General features: G+C 40.1%; 1 protein-coding gene and 1 pseudogene across 7 annotated transcripts in view; both read left to right on the top strand.

The window, feature by feature from the left end:
* The window catches only part of TBC1D30 (TBC1 domain family member 30), a 292,159-nt gene that overhangs the window by 190,082 nt on the left and 76,284 nt on the right, over positions 1 to 25,793 (top strand). Inside the window, exon 14 of one of the 6 annotated variants that reach the window (XR_015163837.1) lies at positions 25,132 to 25,246. The exons of the other annotated variants lie outside the window; for them this stretch is intronic. The gene's annotated coding sequence lies outside the window, so the exon portion shown is untranslated. The remainder of the gene's footprint in view (positions 1 to 25,131; positions 25,247 to 25,793) is intronic. 6 annotated transcript variants of the gene reach the window in all.
* Positions 9,899 to 10,738, top strand: LOC147371915 (large ribosomal subunit protein uL30 pseudogene; annotated as a pseudogene). Its single transcript, XR_015163846.1, has one exon. The product of XR_015163846.1 is annotated as a large ribosomal subunit protein uL30 pseudogene (transcript).

Genomic DNA, 25,793 nt, shown 5'->3' with positions numbered 1-25,793 from the left:
CCATGAGGGGGTGAGAGCAGAAGCCTCCCACACTCTCTTCTTGTGACCCCAGCCCTGCAGTGCAGACCGTCCTTACTGTCCCTTATCTTTCTCAAATGATCATTGCAGGGTTATGCTGTGGTAGCCCCACATGGGTTATTTCCTTTGCACACATGCTTGCGTATGCCTGTGCTCCCTCCTTGATCCTCTGCTGCGCACATGGTTATGCAGAACACCTGTTCGTTCAGCTAGTCAGCAGATTGCCCTGGAGGTACCAGGGTACAAAAGAAGCCAGATAGAAAAAGGTCCTTCGCTCTTGCAACTGACTTTCCACTATGGAGATAGACAGTAGCAAATACACATATGCTGTAATGTAGAGTAGTGCTGCAAAGAAAAACAGGCTGAGGAAGAGGCCATTGAGCTGGGGTGAAAGGTGTCTTTAGATACAGTGGTCGGAGAAGGCTTCTCTGTGGAGGCTCCATTTTACCAGAGACTTTGATGCAATGAGTGAACTAGCGAAGTGCAGTGTGCGGATATGTGTTCTGGCTAAGGGAAGAGTAAGCACAAAGGTCTTGAGTCAGGAACAAGCTTGAATCCTGTCCTCAAGTTGTTCCCATTCTAGTGAATCAGACATATCAGTAAACAGGAAATTGCAATATTGTGTGAGAGACATTTATCACTCCATGTTTATAACTAAGTTTTATTGCCTTTAAAATGTATATTATCTCAAAAAATATATGCTATCTCTTTCTGGCTTACTTCACTCTATATGATAGTCTCTGGAGTCATCCATATCTCTACAAATGACCCAGTTTCATTCCTTTTTATGACTGAGTAATGGTCCATTGTTGGAGAAAGCAATGGCACCCCACTCCAGTACTTTGGCCTGGAAAATCCCATGGATGGAGGAGCCTGGAAGGCTGCAGTCCATGGGGTCGCTGGGGGTCGGACACAACTGAGCGACTTCACTTTCACTTTTCACTTTCATGCATTGGAGAAGGAAATGGCAACCCACTCCAGTGTTCTTGCCTGGAGAATCCCAGGGACGGGGAAGCCTGGTGGGCTGCCGTCTTTGAGGTCACACAGAGTTGGACACAACTGAAGTGACTTAGCAATAGCAAAATAGTCCATTGTATATATGTGCCACATCTTCTTTATCTATTAACATATATATGTGGAATCTAGACATATGGTGCCCTTGACCCTATTTCCAGGGCAGGCAGGGATAGAGTTTCAGACTTAGAGAATGGACGTGTGGACCCAGGAAGGAGGGAAAGGGTGAGATGAATTAGGAGACTGGCATTGACATATGTACATTTCCATGTGTAAAACAGATAGCTACTGGGAAGCTGCTGTATAACTTAGAAGGTCAGCTTAGTGCTCTGTGATGACCTAGAAGGGTGGGATGGGGTGGGTCTTGGAGGGAGGTCCAGGTTAGCTGTTTTACTTTGCTATGCGGCAGAAACTATCATAACATTGTAAAGCAATTGTACTGCAATGAAAAGTATATTATCTATTGTCTGTGCCCCCAGTTGGAGAAGGAAATGGCAACCCACTCCGGTATTCTTGCTTGGAGAATCCCATGGACAGAGGAGCCTGATGGGCTGCTGTCCATGGGGTCGCACAGAGTCAGACATGACTGAAGCGACTTAGTATGCATGCATGCATTGGAGAAGGAAATGGCAACCTACTCCAGTGTTCTTGCCTGGAGAATCCCAGGGACAGAAGAGCCTGGTGGACTACTGTCTATGGGGTCACACAGAGTTGGACACGACTGAAGCAACTCAGCAGCAGCAGCAGCAGTGCCCCCAATAGAAAATAAACTCCGTGAGGGTGGGGATTTTTGCTTTTTTTGTTGTTGTTGTTCACAGCAGTATCTCCAAGTCCTAAAACAGCTACAGGCACATAGTAGATGCTGTTGTTGTTTAGTTGCTAAGTTACATCTGACTCTGTGAGACCCTATGGACTATAGTCTGCCAGACTCCTCTGCCCACGGGATTCTCCAGGCAAGAACACTGGAGTGGGTTGCCATTTCCTTCTCCAGGGGATTTTCCCAACCCAGGGACCGAACCCGTGTCTCCTGAATTGGCAGGCAGATTCTTTACCACTGAGCCACCAGGGAAGCCCAGGTAGGCACTCAGTATTGTTTAAATGGAAGAAAGAATCCCACACTTGCCCCCTTTCCCCCAGTTTCCCTCCCTGGAGGCAACTACTGTTATTAGGCTTTGGGAGGAGTGTGCTATTTAAATGGACCACCACACCCTCCACCCAGCTTTCAGGTGAGTCTCTGCTTTTGCCAGGAGGTGGAGGGTGCTGCCCTCCCCACAGCTGTCACATGAGCTACAGTAGACACAGATTCTCCTAGGCTCCTCAGGACCTGGGTGCCCTTCCTGACTGTGGAGCACAGGAGTTATTAATAATCAGGCAACTCAGGCATCCTGAATTCAGGCTTCTATGAGAACTTGGCACTTGGGAAAGACTATGTCCACTGCCCTAGGCACTGAGGACCACTCCTTCAGCTTATGGTGTATTATACACAGGACATCTGGCAGCAGTTATTCTTTCTGCATGTGAGTGTGTAAAGTCAGTGCTGGCACAGGCCTCAGTGCCCTAAATGTTGGTAGCTTTTGCTTCTGCGGTGGACTTGACGCACGATCCCTGAACAGCACCCTGGCCAGGGATCAAGCTAGGGTGTAGGAACTCAGTTCCCATCTCAGAATGGGAACTACTCCAGTATCAGATCATCCACATAGAGCCTCTGGGGGAGTCAAACAGAATTTTCCGTCATTTCCTTCATAGACAAAAGAGGCCCCTGAATTTTATAACAGGGGCCATTTACAATTTACAAGTATTAGGGACAGAAGAAATCAATAATTACTGAATATCCATTCTTATTAGATGAATTAGAAAATTATGGTCCAGAAAATTTAAATGTGCCCAAGACCACACAGCAAGTAAGACAGTGGTTATTTAATTCGTTTTAGAAATTAGAGCAGATTTCCTTGCCTTGAAGAACATCTTCTAAAAAGCAGTTTCCTTCTGGTGCCTGCAAGGCCCCATTCAGATTTCATTCCATCTCTCTAAATCCTCTGGATCGAGTTACTGCTTCTTAGGGTTGCAAGTACCTACCACAAAGCCTAGCACTTTGTGGACACAATAAAGGTTTGTTAATAAATGGAAGAAAAAACTTAGCCACTAACACTTTGTGTGAATTGGCATTAGTTTATTGGACTTCGCTGGTGGTCCAGTGGTTAAGACTCCACCCTTCCAGTGTAGGGGACATGGGTTTGATCCCTGGTCAGGGAAGTTCTGCATCCCACATGTTGTGGTCAAAAATAAATTAATTTTTTTTTAAAGATTAATTTTTTTAAAAGACTTAGTTTTTTTTTTTTTTTTCCTCCCCCATATAGGAATAGCATATTCGCTAATTTTAACAGTTATCACGACTTTGCCTTCTCTATTAACAGCCACAGAATTCATCCATTTGCTCAGTCCAAAGTTCTGGACTACTTCCCGTCATACGGTACATGCAATATGTCATCAAATTTGACCGTTTCTCCCTCAAAAGGTGTCCCGATCTGACTAATTCTCACATCTCCCCTGCTACTACCTGATTCAAGTCACTATCAGCTTCTATCTGGATCACTGCACTAGCTTCCTTCTGCCTCTGCTCCCTCCTGCCTCTGCTCCCTGGACACCGCAATCAGAGCAAATCCCATAAAAATGTGTCAGATCACATGACTCCTACATGGTCTGTGCCCCTCTCCCCACCTTCATCCTGGAGCCCATTCTCCCCTCCCTCAGTTTTATTGAGAGAAAATATTGCCTAAGTTTAAGGGGTACAACATAATGATTTGATGTGTGTGTACAAATCATCTGTATGTATACAGATTGCAAAATGATTGCCATTAACATGGTGATGAGAACACTTTGTATTTACTCTCTTATGAGAACACTTCATATTTATTCTCTTAGCAACTTTCAAGTATACAGCACAGTAGCATTAACTATTGTCACCATGTTGTACATTACATTCTCAGAACTTACTTTTCCTGTAACTGGCAGTTTGTATCTTTCGATTACCTGCATCCATTTCCCTCACCCCAACCCTCCACCTCTGGCAGCGACTAATTTGCTCTTTGTCTGTATGAGTTCTTTTTTTCTTTTAGATTTCACATACAATTGAGATCACATAGTATTTGTCTTTCTCTTGACTTCTTTCTCTTAGTGTAATGCTATCAAATGAAAATAGCTCAGTGCTGTCCAACTCTTTGCAACCCCATGGACTATATAGTCCATGGAATTCTCCAGGCCAGAATACTGGAGGAGGTAGCCTTTCCCTTCTCCAGGGGATCGTCCCAACCCAGGGATCGAACCCAGGTCTCCCACATTGCATGCGGATTCTTTACCAGCTAAGCCCAAGGGAAGCCCAAGAATACTGGAGTGGGTAGCCTATCCCTTCTCCAGGGAATCTTCCCAACCCAGGGATTGAACTGGGGTCTCCTGCATTGCAGGTGGATTCCTTACCAACTGAGCTAGGAGGGGAATCCAGTGCTAATCAAGGTCCATCCAAATTGTTGCAAATGGCTGGACTTCCTTCTTTTTGTGACTGAATAATATTCCATAGTGTGTGTGTGTGTTTATGCCATATATTCTCTATCCATTCATTTGTTCATGGACACTTAGATTGTTTCCATGTCTTGGCTATCATAAATATCAGTGCAGTGACCCTGGAGGTATGGATATATCTTTGTGATAGTGATTTCATTTCTTTTAGATATATACCCAGAAATGTAGTTGCTGTATTATATGGTAAATCTATTTTTAATTATTTGAGCACTTCTATACTGATTTCCATGGTAGAGCACCAATTTATATTTCTCCCAATAGTGTACAAGAGTTCCCATTTTTCTACATCCTCATCAACACTTATTATCTCCTATCTTTTTGATGATAGTCATTCTAACAGGTATGAGGGGATATCCTGTGAATTAATTTGCATTTCTCTGATGATCTGTGTTGCTTAGCATCTTTTCATGTTCTTGTTTGTTGTTCGAATATCTTCTTTGAGAAAATGTCTATTCAGGTTCAATGCCAATTTTTAAACTGGTTTTTCTACTGGGGCATATGGATTCATATATATTTTGGCTATTAACATCTGATAAGAATTGTGGTTTGTAAATATTTTCTCTCATCCTATATGTTGCCTTTTCATTTTGTTGATTGTTTCTTTTGCTATGTGGAAGCTTTTTAGTTTGATGTAGTCTCTTCAGTTTATTGTTTATTTTATTACTTGGGCTTTAGGTGTCAAATCCAAAAAAAATCATTGCTGAGACCAGTGTCATGGAGATTTTACCCTATGCTTTCCTTTAGGAATTTTGTGGTTGCAGGTGTTACATTTAAGTCTTTAATCCATTTTGAGTTAATTTTTGTGAGTGGTGTAAGCCAGGGGCCCAGTCTCATTCTTTTGCATATGAATATCATATTTTCCCCAGTGTCATTTATTGAAGAGACTGCTTCTTCTCCATTGAGTGTTCTTGGCTCCCTTGTCAAGTATTGATCGTATCCTGGGAACTTTTTGGTCTCATCTCCTATCGCTGTGTCTTTCTTCTTTGTTATTTTTGACTCAGTAAAAGATTTGTGTTTGTTTCAGTTTTATTTTCCTGTTGGATGCTGTTACTTTGAGTTTGTCTACCTCCTATAGTACCATGAGCTTACAAAGGTTGTCCTATTAGTACAATTTATTGACTTCTTAGTCTTGCCATGGCTTTATGTAATTCGACTGTTTTCTACTCTGGCTGCACATTAGAATTCCCTGGGCAGTTTTAAAGAAATACCATTGTCTAGGTCTTCCCTGCAGAGATTCTGAGGTAACTGGTCCTGAGAGGTAAGCAGCTGCACAGCATCAGTATTTTTTAAAGCTCCCTGGAGGGTTTAATATGCGGTTGTAACTAAGAAGGACTTATGTAATCCTTTAAAAGAATCTCCTGAAATACGTGTTAGTATTCTTATTTTGAGCCCTGGGATGGCAGGGACTTCACACCTTTTTTTTTTTCTTTTTGGTATTTTCAGTGCCTATTAGAGTGTCTGACATATAATTATTGCTCACTAAATGTTCCATCAATGAATGGGCAAACTGAGGCATTAAAGGCTTGGATACCTTATCTAAAGGTCTAGCTACCTTGTCACTAGAGGTCACACAGTAAGTGATGAGAATTATTAATGGAATCCATATCTGTTTCCAAAGCCAGCGCTCTTAGCCATATATTATACTCTCTCCTCCTAGACCCTTACCTTGTAAGAGGAGGGGGCAGTGCAAGACAGAAAAGCAACACTGAAGACAGATTTTTATTTCGCCACTTTTCCTGGGGTTTTTACAAAAATACTACTTTGTTAAAATGGGTTAGAATTAATATGGAAGATGTTGCTGAAATATTTAATGAGACTGTATCTTTCAGGAGCAGAGTGGAGAAAAGGGCTTATAATTTTGTTTTCCCTGGACTGAACTGACCCACAGTGTATTTTAGGGTGAAAACAAAAGCTTTCTGTAACAATTCTGTTTTATAGTAATTGAACCACAAGTCATTTCTATAACAGCATAAATCTATGTTTCCCGAGATGAAAGTGTATGCCACAAACCATGGCTTGCCATTTCACATATTATCATGTGGTTAAGCCTCCACGTTTAAGCTTTGGTTATCTTAATGATAGAGATTTTCCATAAAAGACTGTGTGAATGGGCATGTAAGTGTGGATGTTTGTATGAAAAAGAGAAGGATTACAGAAGAAAGATGGGAAAAGAATTACATCAAGAATCAAACAATGTAGTATCCAAATACCTTTTGTTTTAGACTAAATGTTTGTGCCTCCCTCCCCACCCCCACCCCCAAATTTATGTGTTGAATCTCTAAACATCTGTGTGGTTGAATTTGGTACTGGGACCTTTAAGGAAGTAATTAAGGTTGAATGAGGTCATACGGGAGGGTCCTGATTCAGTAGGATTAGTGTTCTAGCAAGTTATCTAGTGCCTCTTATAAAGCTTTATAAGCTGTCTTCCTGTAAACATATGGAGGAAAAACCAGGTGAGACATAGTGAGAAGATGAACTTCTACAAGCCAGGAAGAAAGTCCTCACTGGAAACTGTATCAACTGGAACCTAGATCTTGGACATCTGGCTTCTACAACTAAGAGAAAATAACTTTGTTTTGTTTAAACCACCATCTATGGTATTTTATTATGGCAGCCCTAGCAGACTAATATACCTTTGGAGGAGTGTTGGTGGCTGTAAAGACATGAAAATATTATTTTTGTATCAAAATCACTAATACTATGCCAAAGCCTTTTATTGGAGTTTATCACCAGAATCTTAATCGGAGGGAAATTTCAGGAAATGGGGTGGAATTTACATGAATTGTTTTTTCTAGATGAAAAGAGTAGATTAGTGCCATCTATAAGTTAACTATTAAACCAGGTTAGAATATTACAGAGAGAAAATGGCTATGCAGACTCATGGGAAGCTGTGGGCAGTATTATTCCCCAGGCAGGGTGGAGATAGGTTTGGTAGGCCAAGAGGACTTTTTTTTAATAAAAAATTAATTAATATATTTTGTTCATGCTTAAAGTAATATCATCTAACCAAGCTTCTTAATTTACTTTATTTTGTATTTTGTGCCTTGAGATTTTGCACTTTTTAAAGAATATTTATTTGTTTATTTTTGGCTGTGCTGGATCTTCATTGCTGCGCAGGCTTTTCTCTGGTTGTAGTGAATGGGGGCTACTCTCCAGTTGTGGTGCACAAGCTTCTCTTTGCAGTGGCTTCTCTTCTTGCATAGAATAGTCTGTAAGTTGTGTGGGCTTCAGTAGTTGTAGCACACAGGCTTAGTTACCCTGAGGCACGTGGGATCTTCCTGGACCAGGACTGAACCTATGTCTCCTCTATTGGCAGACGGATTCTTTACCACTGGGCCACCAGGGAAGACTTTAGTTTACCTTAAATCTTCTAGTCCTTCAACCTTCTTTTAACATATTATATTTTCTTTGTTGACCTTAACAAATCTGATTTTCCAATCTTTTGGGGGCTGTCAGGATAAATTAAAGTCTGAAAAGCCCCAAATGCTGGGACAGATTACTGGGATCAGTAGTTCTTTCTGCTCTTTTGAAGACCCTCCACAACCATGAGTTTTGCAAAGATAATAACAGTGGAGAAAGGGCTGGTGAGCAGAAAGAAATTGCTTAGGTCTGTGCATTCCTGTGGTGTTTAGATTTCGGATCCTTGCCTGGAGGTGAATCCAAAGATTCAAAATATTGCAAAAGTATATGAAACTGCAGCCAATCTTCTTGCAGCTCAGCTACTGAAAACATAAAAAGTTATGACTCAAGTAGTTGAGGGTTGGACTAGTCATAGGTGATTTCAATCGATTAAAAGCTGTATCCCAGATATAGCTCAACTTGACTCTGAAAGAAATACTAATGATAAGCTCCTCATCCTAACTTCCAGATAGATAAAAGGGCTTGTGTTTGCTGGAAAATAAAATGAGTAAAACAAAACTAAATATTATACTTTGGTCACCACTGTTCTTTTATATACATTATTTGGAATATAACAAAAGAATTATGAAGCACACTAAGAAACAGGAAAATGGGATATATAGTCAAAAGAAAAATTAGACAATAGAAACAGACCCATGGATTACCCAGTTACTGGCATTAATAGAACTTTAAAACAACTAATACACATATGTTTTTAAAATTTGCAGGAAAAGATGGATATAATGGTTAAAAAGATTGGGCATTTAAGAAGAGATTTGGAAAACTAAAAAAAAAAAAAAAAAAACGAAACAAATAGAAATTCTAGAACTGGAAAATATAGCATCTGAATCAAACACTCATTAGATGGGCTTAACATTAGATTGAACACCATCAACGTGAAGCTCAGTTCAGTTCAGTTGCTCAGTCGCGTCCAACTCTTTGCAACCCCATGAAACGGAGCACGCCAGGCCTCCCTGTCCATCACTAACTCCCGGAGTTCACCCAAACCCATGTCCGTTGAGTCGTTGATGCCATCCAACCATCTAATCCTCTGTCGTCCCTTTTTCCTCCTGCCCTCAATCTTTCCCAGCATCAGGGTCTTTTCAAATGAGTCAGCTCTCTGCATCAGGTGGCCAAAATATTGGAGTTTCAGCTTCAACACCCAGGACTGATCTCCTTTAGGATGGACTGGTTGGATCTCCTTGTAGTCCAGGGGACTCTCAAGAGTCTCAGTGTACCTGAAGACAGACAACCCATGTATTTATATTAATATCAGGTAGTATAGGCAAGAAGCATTACCAAATGAAAGAAAGACATTTCATAATGATGAAAGGGAAAATCTTTAAGGGACAATAATGCTAAATGTATATGAACCTCAAAATATATGAAGCAAGAATGTATAGAAATAAAGCGAGAAATAGACAGTCAGAAGCATAGTTGGGGATCTTAACATACTCCTTTCTCAGTAACTGGTAGATTAAGTAGACAAAAAATGAGAAAGGACATAGAAAATCTGAACCACTCTCTCTAACTTAATTTAAATTTACATAACACTACATTAAACAACTCCAGAATACTCCTTCTTTTCAAGTGCATTTAGAATATTTACCAAGATAGAACTCATGCCAAACCATAAAAAGAAGTCTGAATAAATTCAAAAGACAGAACCTATACAGAGTATGCTCTTAGAATACAATAGAAAATAATAACAAAAAGATATCAAGAAAAATCCCCAAATATTTAGAAATGAGAAACTCTTCAAAGAAGGAATCACCAGGAAAAACATAAAAGATTTTAAACCGAATTGTAACAAATACACATATCAGAATTTGTGAAATTGAAAGACGCTTGCTCCTTGGAGCAACCTAGACAGCATTTTAAAAACCTGAGACAGCTCTTTCCCGGCTGGAACCATAGAGGGTGCAGAAGAGAAGAAAAAGAAGGTTCCTGTTGTGCCAGAAACCCTTAAGAAAAAGCGAAGAATTTCGCAGAGCTTAAGATCAAGCTACTGAGAAAGAAGTTTGCCCAAAAGATGCTTTGAAAGGCAAGGAGGAAGCTTATTTATGAAAAGGCTAAGCATTACCACAAGGAATACAGGCAGATGTACAGAACTGAAATTCGAATGGCTAGGATGGCACGAAAAGCCGGCAACTTCTATGTACCTGTGGAACCCAAATTGGCGTTTGTCATCAAGATCAGAGGTATCAACGGTGTGAGCCCAAAAGTTTGAAACGTGCTGCAGCTCCTTTGCCTCCGGCAGATCTTCAACAGCACCTTTATGAAGCTCAACAAGGCATCAATTAACATGCTGAGAATTATGGAGCCATATATTGCATGGGGGTACCCAAATCTGAAGTCTGTAAATGAATTGATCTACAAGCGTGGTTATGGCAAAATCAACAAAAAGCGAATTGCCCTGACAGACAACGCATTGATTGCTCGATCTCTTGGGAAATATGGAATCATCTGCATGGAGGATCTGATTCATAAGATCTATACCATTGGAAAACGTTTCAAAGAAACAAACAACTTCCTGTGGCCCTTTAAATTGTCTTCTCCACGAGGTAGAATGAAGAAGAAGACCACCCATTTTATAGAAGGTGGAGATGCTGGCAACAGGGAAGACCAGATCCACAGGCTTATTAGAAGGATGAACTAAGGTATCTACCAGGATTATTTTTGTAATCTGGTTAATAAACAATTGAAACAAATTGAAATAAAAAAATAAAAACCTAAGACATTACTTTGCCAACAAAGGTCCATCTAGTCAAAGCTGTGGTTTTTCCATTAGTCATGTATGGGTGTGAGAGTTGGACTATAAAGAAAGCTGAGTGCTGAAGAATTGATGCTTTTGAATTGTGGTATTGGAAAAGACTCTTGAGAGTCCCTTGGACTGCAAGGAAATCCAACCAGTCCATCCTAAAGGAAATCAGTCCTGAATATTTATTGGAAAGACTGATGCTGAAGCTGAAGCTCCAATACTTTGGCTGCCTGATGTGAAGAACTGACTCATTTGAAAAGCCCCTGATGCTGGGAAAGATTGAAGGCAGGAGGAGAAGGGGCCGACAGAGGATGAGATGGTTGGATGGCATCACCAACTCAATGGACATGAGTTTGAGTAAGCTCTGGGAGTTGGTGACGGACAGGGAGGCCTGGCGTGCTGCAGTCCATGGGGATGCAAAGAGTTGGATACAGCTGAGTGACTGAACTGAACTGAAAGATAATTTTATATTGTAAAGGCTTGCATTACAAAATAAAGAAGGCTTAAAAATCAGTGCTCTCATCTTCCACCTTCAAGAGCTACTAAAAGAAATGCAAATTAAACATAAAGTAAATAGAAAGAAGGAAAAAGTAAAAAACAGAAATCAATGAAATAAAAAAGTCAACAAGGCCAAAAGTTGGTTCATTGAAACAATTGATAATATTGATAAGCCTTTAACAGAAGACAGAAAAGGCAAATTATTACTGTTAGAAGTGAAATAGAAGTCTTGTTAGGGACCCTGTAGAAATAAAAATGGTAACAAGCGAGTATCATAGCCTATGTTATGCCAGTAAATCCAGTGACTTAGATGAAGTGAGCAAACTCCTGTATAACAAGAATTAGCAAAAAGAAACAGAAAATCCCACAAAGAAAATCTTCGGCCCAGATGATTTCACTGGTGAATTTTCCCAAATATTTAAGGAAGAAGTAATACATTCCCTAGAGGAGGAAATGGTAACCCACTCCAGTATTCTTGCCTGGAAAGTTTCATGGACAGAGGAGCCTGGCAGGCTATAGTCCATGGGATCACAAAGAGTAAGGCATGACTAAGTGACTGAGCACACACAAACATGAATAATACCAATTTTACACAAACCAGATCAACATTAGAGGTTGCTATTATTGCCATCAATGTGATTTTCTTGAGTCTATTTCCTCAGTTTTTAGCATCTATCTTAAAGCAAACAGAACAGAACTTTTTATAGTCTTCTAGAAAAAGTCTTAATTCAACAGGAAGTTATTTTGTAAGTCTTTTGTTTTTTCCTATCTGTGTTCTTTGACTTCATGATATTTTGTGTTTGCAAAACACTCTACATTGCTGTTGCCTCTGACTTTAATCTTTTCTAACCTTTTTACACAAAACCAATTATTCCTCTGGGACTTAAGAAGAAGGTCTTCCAAGCAGTGTGATCCAAAAATTTTCAGAGTCCTATCACACCTGGTTTTCTGGTGTCTTTTAATAACGAGTAAAACTTTGTTTACTTGTTTCTTCAGTTCTTTTGTATAAGCCTTTTCTGAAGAATGACAAAGAATTGTTCAGATCAAGTGTTTCCTGCTTTCATTTTGTTTCATATAATGGGCTGAGATTAAAATTTGTATAGTAAATGGAAAATTTGTGAACAATCACAATAATGGCTGGAGGAAGCTTTTTTTCCTGCCCTTCTTCAGAAATACCAAGAGGCAGTTAGACTAAATCCTTCAGAAGCGTTCTTTATTGCTGTTGTTTGATGTAGTTCCAGCCACATCAAACACACGAGGCATCCACACTTCTCTGCCTTGAAATGACTGAGGTTGCATTTTTCAGAGACCCTAGGAACCTGGTAGTAATGACCGAAGAGTAGTCACAGTAAGAATGCCTGACCTGAGTGACTAATCATTCATAACTGACTAAATAAAGAGGGATCTGTTACACTGGACACTCCTTCTCCCTATCCATTCTTAGTTGTTGTTTTTTTTAAACTTGATTTCCGGAGTAGCCGAAAACTGATTTTTTATAGACTTCAGATAAAGGACAATTTCTTTTTTTTTTTTTTTTTGTATTTTTTTTTTCTCTAATTTTATTTTATTTTTAAACTTTACATGATTGTATTAGTTTTGCCAAATATCAAAATGAATCCGCCACAGGTATACATGTGTTCCCCATCCCGAACCCTCCTCCCTCCTCCCTCCCCATACCATCCCTCTGGGCCGTCCCAGTGCACCAGCCCCAAGCATCCAGCATCATGCATCGAACCTGGACTGGCAACTCGTTTCCTACATGATATTTTACATGTTTCATTGCCATTCTCCCAAATCTTCCCACCCTCTCCCTCTCCCACAGAGTCCATAAGACTGTTCTATACATCAGTGTCTCTTTTGCTGTCTCGTACACCGGGTTATTGTTACCATCTTTCTAAATTCCATATATATGCGTTAGTATACTGTATTTATGTTTTTCCTTCTGGCTTACTTCACTCTGTATAATAGGCTCCAGTTTCATCCACCTCATTAGAACTGATTCAAATGTATTCTTTTTAATGGCTGAGTAATACTCCATTGTGTATATGTACCACAGCTTTCTTATCCATTCATCTGCTGATGGACATCTAGGTTGCTTCCATGTCTTGGCTATTATAAACAGTGCTGCGATGAACATTGGGGTACACGTGTCTCTTTCCCTTCTGGTTTCCTCAGTGTGTATGCCCAGCAGTGGGGTTGCTGGATCATAAGGCAGTTCTATTTCCAGTTTTTTAAGGAATCTCCACACTGTTCTCCATAGTGGCTGTACTAGTTTGCATTCCCACCAACAGTGTAAAAGGGTTCCCTTTTCTCCACACCCTCTCCAGCATTTATTATTTGTAGACTTTTGGATCACAGCCATTCTGACTGGTGTGAAATGGTACCTCATAGTGGTTTTGATTTGCATTTCTCTGATAATGAGTGATGTTGAGCATCTTTTCATGTGTTTGTTAGCCATCTGTATGTCTTTTTTGGAGAAATGTCTATTTAGTTCTTTGGCCCATTTTTTGATTGGGTCGTTTATTTTTCTGGAGTTGAGCTGTAGGAGTTGCTTGTATATTTTTGAGATTAGTTGTTTGTCGGTTGCTTCATTTGCTATTATTTTCTCCCATTCTGAAGGCTGTCTTTTCACCTTGCTAATTCTGAAGGGCTGTAATATTCCACTATATTAGAGTACAGATTAAGCTGCTATAGCAGAGAGTTTAAAATACAGCAGCTTTATTTTTTATGAATTAGTTTATCTTTTGGCTGCACTGGGTCTTTGCTGCTGCAAGAAGGTCTTCTCTAGTTGGGGCAACTGGAGGCCACTCTCTAGGCATGGAGTATGGGCTTCTCATTGCGGCGGCTTCTCTTCTTGCGGAGCATGGGCTCTAGGGCATGTGGGCTCAGTAGTTGTGGGGCATGGGCTTGGTTGCCCCAAGGCATGTGGAATCTTCCCAGACCAGGGATCTAGCCCGTGTCCCTTGCATTGGCAGGTGGATTCTTAACCACTGGCCCACCAGGGAAGTCTGATAGTAGCTTTAATAGTTTTTTTTTTTTTTTTCTCTCTTAATGTAACAGTCAGGAGGTAGGTTGGAAATCCATGGCAAATAGGTGGCTCTGTTCCACAAGGTCAGTCTTTGTCTTATTTCTTCATCATTCCCACCTTGGGAGGCCATGTGTAGAATTTAGGAAATCTGTTGAACTTGGATGGAAAATGCTATCTTTCATTCACCTGTAAATAAGATTTAGTATTCCTTTCACTTTTGAAGGTAGACAACAACCAACAAGGATTTTTTCAGTACCTATGACTTTGCCACCAATAGTAATTACAGTTAATTTTATATCATATAATTTATTGCAAATATCTTAATATTATACCATATCACTGCTAACGGTAGATCTGTCTTTAGAGCTTGTTATTTAGTGGGTTAGTAAACATATTATATTAATGCTTCTAAACATATTTTGAGAAGTACATTTTAATAAATTTCCCTTTTTAACCTTTATATATTTTAATATATGCATTTATAAACATTAAGAAGAACTCCATAGGTTTTATCAGACTGCCTAAGAGATCCACAGCCCAAAACTGCTTAACATCTCTGCTCTGAGATGCTTCCCTGGTCCTCATGTTAGAATCTTGCTTCTCTGATCCATGTCAACCCATTCTAGTCAGAAGGAAGGGAGAAAGAAGAAGTGGGGTCAAGCATTTTCCTTATGAGAAAGCATCCCAGGGGTTGCAAGCATCCCTTCTGCTCACATTACCCTAGTGGTAATATGATCAAAAGGCCACATCTAGCCGCAAGAGATACAGGGACTGTAATATCTAGAGGCCATGTGCAGTGCTAAATATGGTGATAATGGTGGGGTGCTCTAGTGCTAAGATGAAGGGAAGGGGAATATGTTCAGAGTATAGCTAACAATCTCTCAGTTCAGTTAAGTTCAGTCACTCAGTTGTGTCCAACTCTTTGCAACCCCATGGACTGCAGCATGCCAGGCTTCCCTGTCCATCACCAACTCCCGGAGTGTACTCAAACTCATGTCCATTGAGTCGGTGATGCTATCCAACCATCTCATCCTCTGTTGTCCCCTTCTCCTCCTGCCTTCAATCCTTCCCAGCATCAGAGTCTTTTCCAATGAGTCAGTTCTTTGCATCAGGTGGCCAAAGGATAGGAGTTTCAGCTTCAGCATCAGTCCTTCCAATGAACATTCACCGATTAACTTTAGGATAGACTGGTTGGATCTCCTTGCAGTCCAAGGGACTCTCAAGAGTATTCTCCAACACCACAGTTCAAAAGCATCAATTCTTCAGCACTCAGCTTTCTTTATAGTCCAACTCTCATATCCATACATGACTACTGGAAAAACCATAGCCTTGGCTAGACGGACCTTTGTTGGCAAAGTAGTGTCACTGCTCTTTAATATGCTGTCTCAGTTCAATTCAGTCGCTCAGTCGTGTCTGACTCTTTGCAACCCCATGAATCGCAGCACTCCAGGCCTCCCTGTCCATCACCAACTCCCGGAATTCACTCAGACTCACATCCATCGAGTCAGTGATGCCATCCAGCCATCTGATCCTCTGTCGTCCCCTTCTCCTCCTACCCCCAATCCCTTCCAGCATCACAGTCTTTTCCAATGAGTCAACTCTTCACATCAGATGGCCAAAGTACTCAAGTATCAGCTTTAGCATCATTCCTTCCAAAGAACACCCAGGGCTGATCACCTTCAGAATGGACTGGTTGGATCTCCTTGCAGTCCAAGGGACTCTCAAGAATCTTCTCCAACACCACAGTTCAAAAGCATCAATTCTTCGGTGCTCAGCCTTCTTCACAGTCCAACTCTCACATCCATAAAACCATAGCCTTGACTAGACGAACCTTTGTTGACAAAGTAATTCTCTGCTTTTGAATTTGCTATCTAGGTTGGTCATAACTTTCCTTCCAAGGAGTAAGCATCTTTTAATTTCATGGCTGCAGTCACCATCTGTAGTGATTTTGGAGCCCCCAAAAATAAAGTCTGCTACTGTTTCCACTGTTTCTCCATCTATTTGCCATGAAGCAATGGGACCGGATGCCATGATCTTTGTTTTCTGAATGTTGAGCTTTAAGCCAACTTTTTCACTCTCCTCTTTCACTTTCATCAAGAGGCTCTTTAGTTCTTCTTCACTTTCTGCCGTAAGGGTGGTGTCATCTGCAAATCTGAGGTGATTGATATTTCTCCCGGCAATCTTGATTCTAGCTTGTGCTTCATCCAGCCCAGCATTTCTCATGATGTATTCTGCATATAAGTTAAATAAGCATGGTGACAATATACAGCCTTGACATACTCCTTTTACTCTTTGGAACCAGTCTGTTCAAACTCTTGCTTCCTGACCTGCATACAGATTTCTCAAGAGGCAGGTCAGGTGGTCTGGTATTCCCATCTCTTTCAGAATTTTCCACAGTTTATTATGATCCACACAGTCAAAGGCTTTGGCATAGTCAATAAAGCAGAAATAGATGCTTTTCTGGAACTCTCTTGCTTATTGGATGATCCAACGGATGATGGCAATTTGATCTTTGGTTCCTCTGCCTTTTCTTAATCCAGCTTGAACATCCGGAAGTTCAGGGTTCATGTATTGTTGAAGCCTGGCTTGGAGAATTTTGAACATTACTTTACTAGCATGTGAGATGAGTGCAATTGTGTGGTAGTTTGAGCATTCTTTGGCATTGCCTTTCTTTGGGATTGGAATGAAAACTGACCTTTTCCAGTCCAATGGCCACTGCTGAGTTTTCCAAATTTGCTGGCATATTGAGTGCAGCCCTTTCACAGCATCATCTTTTAGGATTTGGAATAGCTCAACTGGAATTCCATCACCTCCACTAGCCTTGTTCATAGTGATGCTTTCTAAGGCCCACTTGACTTTGCATTCCAGGATGTCTGTCTCTAGGTGAGTGATCACACCATCGTGATTATCTGGGTCGTGAAGATCTTTCTCGTACAGTCTTCTGTGTATTCTTGCCACCTTTTCTTAGTATATTCTGCTTCTGTTAGGTCCATACCTTTTCTGTCCTTTATTATGCCCATCTTTGCATGAAGTGTTCCCTTGGTATCTCTAATTTTCTTGAAGACATCTCTAGTCTTTCCCATTCTATTGTTTTCCTATATTTCTTTGTATTGATCACTGAGGAAGGCTTTCTTATCTCTCCTTACTATTCACTGACACTCTGCACTCAAATGGGTATATCTTTCCTTTTCTACTTTGCTTTTTGCTTCTCTTCTTTTCACAGCTATTTGTAAGGCCTCCTCAGGCAGCCGTTTTGCTTTTTTTGCATTTCTTTTTCTTGGGGATGGTCTTGCTCCCTGTCTTCTGTACAATGTCATGAACCTCTGTCCATAGTTCATCAGGCACTCTGTCTATCAGATCTAATCCCTTAAATCTACTCTCACTTCCATTGTATAATCATAAGGGATTTGATTTAGGTCATTCCTGAATGGTCTAGTGGTTTTCCCTACTTTCCTCAATTTTAGTCTGAATTTGGCAATAAGGAGTTCATGATCTGAGCCACAGTCAGCTCCTGGTCTTGTTTTTGTTGACTGTATAGAGCTTCTCCATCTTTGGCTAAAGAATATAATCAATCTGATTTTGGTGTTGACCATCTGGTGACGTCCATGTGTAGAGTCTTCTCTTGTATTGTTGGAAGATGGTGTTTGCTATGTCCAGTGCATTCTCTTGGCAGAACTCTATTAGCCTTTGCCCTGCTTCATTCTGTATTCCAAGGCCAAATTTGCCCGTTATTCCAGGTGTTTCTTGTCTTCCTACTTTTGCATTCTTGTCCCCTATAATGAAAAGGACATCTTTTTTGGGTATTCATTCTAGAAGGTCTTGTAGGTCTTTGTAGAAGCATTCAACTCCAGCTTCTTCAGCATTACTGGTTGGATTACTGTGATATTGAATGGTTTGCCTTGGAAACGAACCGAGATCATTCTGTCGTTTTAGAGATTGCATCCAAGTACTGCATTTCGGACTCTTTTGTTGACTATGATGGCTACTCCATTTCTTCTAAGGGATTCTTGCCCACAGTAGTAGATATATAGTCATCTGAGTTGAACTCACCCATTCCAGTCCATTTTAGTTTGCTGATTCCTAAAATGTTGACGTTCACTCTTGCCATCTCCTGTTTGATTGCTTCCAATTTGCCTTGATTCATGGACCTAACATTCCAGGTTCTTATGCAGTGTTGTTCTTTACAGCATCAGACTTTACTTCCATCACCAGTCCCATTCACAGCTGGGTGGTGTTTTTGCTTTGGATCTGTCTCTTCATTCCTTCTGGAGTTATTTCTCCTGTGATCTCCTGTAGCATATTGGGCACCTAGTGACCTGGAGTTCATCTTTCAGTGTCCTATCTTTTTGCCTTTTCATACTGTGCATGGGGTTCTCAAGGCAGGAATACTGAAGTGGTTTTCCATTCCCTTCTGCAGACAATCTCTACCCTCACATAATTTGATTTGAACTCTGAAATAGTTCAGTGATGCTTTAATAAAATGTATGATTTCTCTTGATCTGGAGGGAAAAGCACATTTTTTGGTAATATTTGGAATTTGTCGACACTTTCTCCCCAAAGTTCAAATCACCTTGTAGACATTTTCATGAGAAATTGGTCTGTAAAGATTTTCAGACAGAGTACTATGGGTTGTTTTGCTTTGTTTTTAGTTATAAAGGAATGGGCTTAATTTTTTTTTAAATATTGAAGTATAGTTGATTCACAACATTGTGTTAGTTTCAGATGTACAGAATAGTGGCTCAGGTGTTTTTGTAGATTATATTCCATTATAGCTTATTATAGCATATCGGGTATAATTCCCAGGGCTTCCCTGGTGGCTCAGTGGTAAAGAATCCACCTGCAATGCAGGAAACCCGGGTTTGATCCCTGGGTGGGGAAGATCCTCTGGAGAAGGGAGTGGAAACCCACTCCAGTATTCCTGCTTGGAGAGTCCCCATGGACAGAGGAGCCTGGCAGGCTACAGTCCACAGGGTCGCAAAAGAGTTAGACACAACTGAGTAACTAACTGCATAGTAAATCCTTATTGCTGATCTATTTTATATATAGTGGTTTGTATCTGTTAATCCCATACCCCTAACTTGTCCCCTCCCCTCCCTTCCCCTTTGGTAAACATGTCTATTTTCTATGTCTGTGAGTCCATTTATTCTGCATGTAAGCTTATTTGTATCATCTTCTAAGATTCCACATAAAGGTAATAATAGGATTTGTCTTTGTCTGACTTACTTTCGCTAAGCATAATATTCTCTAGGTCTGTCCACATCACTGTAAATGGCAGAAGTTCATTCTTTTTTTATGACTGAGTGATATTTCATTATATATATATAATAAGCAAACCTAACGCAAGCCTTTTTCGACAATACTGCTTTCATTAGATCATGGTTAAGAGAGTAGGCTTTGGAGTAAGACTGCTTGGGTTTGAATTCTGGCTATAACCTTCTAGTCTTGAATAAGCTACTTATAACTGGTGTTTCAGTTTCTTCGTTTCAATTAAATAAAAGCACTAAATTAGATTAATAAAGGTAAAACACATAGAAAAGTGGCTTTTGGCAAGTTTCCAACAAGTCATAACTACTATTTGTTAATATTATGTTAGTAAAGGTAACATCCCAAACCTAAATATATTTGCAGACGTGCACCAGGTAAAAGTTCCCAGATGGTGATAGTAGTAAAGAACTTGCCTGCCAATGCAGGAGGTGTAAGATACGTGGGTTCAGCCCCTGGGTTAGGAAGATCTCCTTGAGAAGGGCATGGCAACCCACTCCAGTATTCTTGTCTGGGGAATCCCATGGACATAGGAGCCTAGCGGGCTACAATCCATAGGGTCGCAAAGAGTTGGACATGACTGAAGCGACTTAGCATGCAGCACGCTCCAGATAAAAGGAAATAATAAGATTCTTTACTTTGCTGTAGTTCCATTCAATTAGTGTTTGAAATCATTATATTCAAACTGTGCTATTGTCTCTACAAAATTTTACATGTACTTATGAATCAGGGGCTCTAATCTGAAACTCTGAGCTAAATGCAAATGTAGTCACTTTAATTGTACAACAAATGTACAAAATATTTAAGTGTAAATTATGATGATGACTAAACACAGAGAAGCCTCAGTTACCAAAACCTGCGTCTACAAGATGAACAGGACAGCGGTATTAAGCGTGCTTGGGAGGACCAGGCTGCTGCTAATTCGATCTATGCTGTTTCAATGCTGTCTCAGCTGCACTGGCCAGAAAGTAGTCGAACATTAGCCTGTGGGTTTTAGGGGTGACTTACAGTCTGTCAGCGCAGGGGTGATATAAACGCTCTGGGACTCCCCAGGCTGCTGTAGTTGTAATCCCTTAAACTAATAAATGAAGGAGAGAAAAAGAAGCCCAGACTGTAACTGGAGGCAAAGAGAGAAGAAAGGGAAAACAGGAGGAAGAATAATTTTCATGAAATGTCTTCTTTAGGCCAGATATTTTCTAAGAACTTTCAAATGTTATTTACATCAACCCTGTTGGAAGGTAGACCTGTCCGCACTGATAACAGACATCCTTGGTTGCCTATGTAACAAGTATTTCTCTCCTTTTTTTCCTTGCTGGTAGAGCATCACTTCTTTTGCATGTTTACCTCCTTCATGTGATGAGGTCCTTCCGTGTCCCATCCCTCAGGAATGAGGGTAAGCCTGGTAGGTCATTGCTTTACATTATCCTTAACAGGAATTGTTTAGACGTGAAGAAGAGATAAAATCCTAGTCAGTGAAACGTGACAAAGCTGCTAGGAGGATTCTGAGCAAGATCTCTTTATTCTTTAGATGAGACCCCTGAAGGAGACAGGCCTCTTGCTGCTGTGCATGTTTGCATCTGCATGGGTTGCATAGACGTGTAGGGGTTGTCTTGAGGTCAGAAGAGGAGCTAGCCTAACTGGGAGATTGGGATTGACATAAAGACACTATTGATACTATACATAAAGTAGATGACAACCCACTCTAGTATTCTTGCCTAGAGACTCTCCTTGGGCAGCAAGCAGATCAAACCAGTCAATCCTGAAGGAAATCAATTCTGAATATTCATTGCAAGGATTGATACTGAAGTTGAAGCTCCAATACTTTGGCCACCTGATGCGAAGAGGTGACTCATTGGAAAAGACCCTGATGCTGGGAATTATTGAGGGCAGGGGGAAAATGGGGGAATGATGGTTGGATGGCATCATTGACTTAATGGACCGGAGTTTGAGCCAACTCCAGGAGATAGTGAACAACAGGGAAGCCTGGTATGCTGCAGTCCATGGGGTCACAAAGACTCAGACACAACTGAATAACAACAATAAAATGGATAACTAATGGAAACCTACTGTATAGCACAGGCAACTCCACTCAGTGCTCCATGGTGACATAAATGGGAATCCCCAAAAGAAAGGATATATGTATACATGTAGCTGATTCACTTTGCTTTACAGTAGAAACTAACACAACATTGTAGAGCAACTATATGGGCAGTGCTCAGTCGTGTCCGACTCATTGTGACCCCATGGACTGTAAACTGCCAGGCTCGTCTGTCCATGGGACTGTCCAGGCAAGAATACTGGAGTGGGTTGCCATTTCCTCCTCCAGGAGCTATACTCCAGTGAAGCAACTGTACTCCAATAAAAATTTTAAAGAAAAAAGGAAAATACACAGAAAAAAAGAGAGAGAGACAGAGAGCAGCTAGGCTGAGGACAAAACAGATACACTGAAGCACCTCCTATCTTTGGACTTTAGTGCATGATTGTAATGGAGAAGGCAATGGCACCCCGCTACAGTACTCTTGCCTGGAAAATCCCATGGACGGAGGAGCCTGGAAGGCTGCAGTCCATGGGGTCTCGAAGAGTCGGACATGACTGAGCGACTTCACTTTCACTTTTCACTTTCATGCATTGGAGAAGGAACTGGCAACCCACTCCAGTGTTCTTGCCTGGAGAATCCCAGGGACTGCGGAGCCGGGTGGGCTGCCGTCTATGGGGTTGCACAGAGTTGGACACGACTGATGCGACTTAGCAGCAGTATGATTGTAAACAGCCTCATTGTTCAATCCTCTTTGAGATGGGGTTCTGTTACTCATAGACAAAAACATTTAGCTGATGCACCATTTTTCATATTACAAGAAAACTGAGGTACAGGAAGGTGAAGAGACCTATGTACATCATAAGGAGTAGAGAGAACGGGTTATGCTTTCTGGAATGGAGATAAGATGTGTCTCTTCTAAACAGCACTGCCCTCTCCTCCAACACACTCATACTCCAATCTGACAATTTCTTACTTTGAAATGTCAGTTGAGTCCATTTTCACTTAATGTAGTTACTGACATATCGATCCTTCACTCTTGTTTTGTTGATGATTTCAATTTGTTCCACTTTTTCCACGTTTCTTTTTAATACTTCTTCTTAGAAAAGCAGACATCTCTATCTTCCCCCAACAAGATGAGAAGTATACATATGCTTAGGCTTTTAAAACTCTCCCCCTAACTTTCTCTACCCTGATCTTGTCATTTTGGTAATATCTAGAAATTTAATTATGGATTATTATGTGTGTGTGTGTATGTATATGTATATTTCTTTTTCTCTTCTTCAAATTTAACTATTTTCAAATAATAAAAACTCCAACAGGATACTTTATTCACCTATGTTACTATAAATTTGTCTTATATTTAAAATTTATAGTATTTGCTTATTCTGAAGTCAATCAATGTGACCTAATGTTCTCTCCTGTATGTTAAAATTTGTGTATAGTGGTTGTTCTGTTACAAATTAAAAATTCCTTCTAAAATTTGTGCTGAATCAAGCATTTGTGTGCTCTTTAAAGTCATCAGTAGAATACATATTTTTTCTTCACTAAGATATTTAAATACATTTAGTTCATATATCTCATACAGCATCTCTTGGATTTTCCTTCTTTTTAAAGTACTTCATCCCAAACACGTCTTCAATGTGAGTCTTAATCTGACCATTCTTCTGAGACCTTGAATGGCTGAATGTATTTTTATCTTGCCCACATATCTAAATGACAGGAAGTGCTAGGATCTTTTCTTTCAATTAAAAAAAATTGATTTCTCATTCTATTTTCTATGTATCTTAATCTGTTCTTCATATTTCCTATATCTTTCTCTTTAGGTTTAATTTTGATAATTTCTTCAGTTTTGTTTTCCCAATCATTAATTGTTTCAGTGGCCATGACTTAATTGCTATTGAACCTTTTATTGAATTTTTAATTTCAATTATGGTATTTCTCACCTCCAGAAGTTCTGTTTTATGCTTTTTAAAATCTGGTTGCTGTTTAATCACAATATCCAAACTCTTTTCTATTTATTGAAATATATTCAATATACTATTTCACATTGTGGTTCTCATGATCCTGGTATTTGAAGTCATTGAGGATCTGATTCTGCTGTTTAATTTCTTTTGGCTTTTGCTCATCATTTTGTGTGTGTGTATTTAATTGAGGGCTGCTCATTTTTCTAGGATGAAATCTACAGCTTTTTTGAAGTGAATTTGCATTTGTTTCTGTCTCATACTTGAGAGCACTAAGAACCTGGTCCCCTATCAACTAAACTCATACTCTGAGGTCCTTAAGACCATTCAGTTGGTATAAATTTGGGTTCAATTATACATGAAGAAAAGTCTTTCCCAGTGGCTCAGTGGAAAAGAACCCGCCTGCAATGAAGGAGACGTGGGTTAGGTCCCTGAATCAGGAAGATCCTCTGGAGAAGGAAATGGCAATCCACTTCAGTATTCTTGCCTGGAAAATCCCATGGACAGAGAAGTCTGGGGGGCTATGATCCATGGGGTCGCATTACAACTGAGTGACTAAACAACAATACATGATTTCTAAAGAGGAATGTCTTATCTTTTCCCTGCTCTATTCAATGTTTGAAGGCAATTTTCCCTTAAGTGCTTTGGAGTGATGTTTATGATTTACATTTTATCCTTATACTGAGAGTGAGCGCCTTTGGGATCCTTGCTTTGTCAATAGGTCTCCCAATATATGATCTACTTTGGGAGGGTCTAGGACTTGTTTCCTAAACCCTATTGAGGCTTTGGCAGCTGATGGTCAAGACTTACTGATTTGGTAAATTTTCAGTGAAAGATGTCCCTTATGTTTCTGGATTCCCACTTCCACCTTGTTTTTGGCTGAAGTATTACTTATTTTCTTGTTAGTTCATGGATACTTTTCAGATATTTCTAGTTTTTTCCCCAGTGTTTTTTTTATTTGAATAAGAGAAGTGAAAGTTTGGGCAATACGTTAAAATTTCTGTTGATGATATTATATAAGTGTGCTTATAGAGGACCTCTGAAGAGTTAGTCTCTCTATCCCCCTTCATTTGGATTTAAGATGTCCTAGTCCTGAAAATTGTTGATTACTCTTAGGGCATGTATATCTTTTGGTTCAAACAATTACTCATGTAGAGTCCTGGTCCTCGTATCAAATTAAACTGATGGGAATGAAAAGAAACTGTGTTGATCTCAGTATGGAGCTGACTGGACCATTTTGTTGGTGCTCTGTACACAGCATATTAGAGTTCTCCAGAGAAACAGAACCAGTAGGATATGTATGAATGTATATGTACATACATATATATTATTGGTAATTGGCTTATGCAATTATGGAGAGACTAACAAGTCCCATAGTCTGCAAGCTGAAAACCCATGAAAGCTGGCAATGTGGTTCCGTCTGAGCCCAAAGGCCTGAGAACGAGGGTGGTCTGTGTGAAGATCCCAGTCCAAGGGTTAGAGAACATGAGATAAGATATCCTAACTCAATCATTGAGGCAAGAAAAAGGGGGAAAATGGAGCTAATTCCTCCTTTTCCATATTTTGTTCTGTTTAGGCCCTCAATGGATTGAATAATGCCCATCCACTTTGGGGAGGACGATTTACTGCATCCATTGGTTCAAATGTTGACCTTATGGCAACTGGACTTGGCATGGTGATCATTTTGAAAGGTATAGAAACATTGGATCATTACAGTATATAACAGGAGCTAAAATGTTGTTAGTGTGCTAGGTCCATTATACTTCAAAAAACAAACAAGCAAACTCATAGAAAAAGATCAGATTTATGGTTACCAGAGGTGGGAAATGGAGGGAGGGGAAATCCAATGGAGGAGGGGAGGATGAAGGCAGTCAAAAAGTATAAACTTCCAGTTATAAGATAAATAAGTATTAGGGATGTAATGTACAACATGAAAACTACAGTTAACACAGCTCTATGTTATATATGAAAGTTGTTGAGAGTAAATCCTAGGAGTTCTCATCATAAGGAAAACTTTTTTTTTCTCTTTAATTTTGTATCTCTATGAGATGATGGGTGTTCGCTAATGTTTTGTGGTAGTCATTTCATGATGTATCTAAGTCAATTCATTATGCTGTTTACCTTAAACTTGTACAGTGCTGTGTATCAATTATACCTCAATAAACCTGGAAGAAAACCACCCCCCCCCCTCAAATTCTCATCTCATCCAGAAACACGCTTACAGACAAACCCGGAAAT

This window comes from Bos grunniens, chromosome 5 (genome assembly GCF_055505025.1).
Source record: "Bos grunniens cultivar Pamir isolate PY7600 chromosome 5, Bosgru_T2T1.0, whole genome shotgun sequence".
Classification (NCBI taxonomy): Eukaryota; Metazoa; Chordata; class Mammalia; order Artiodactyla; family Bovidae; genus Bos; species Bos grunniens.
This window is presented reverse-complemented; position numbering and strand designations above follow the sequence as displayed.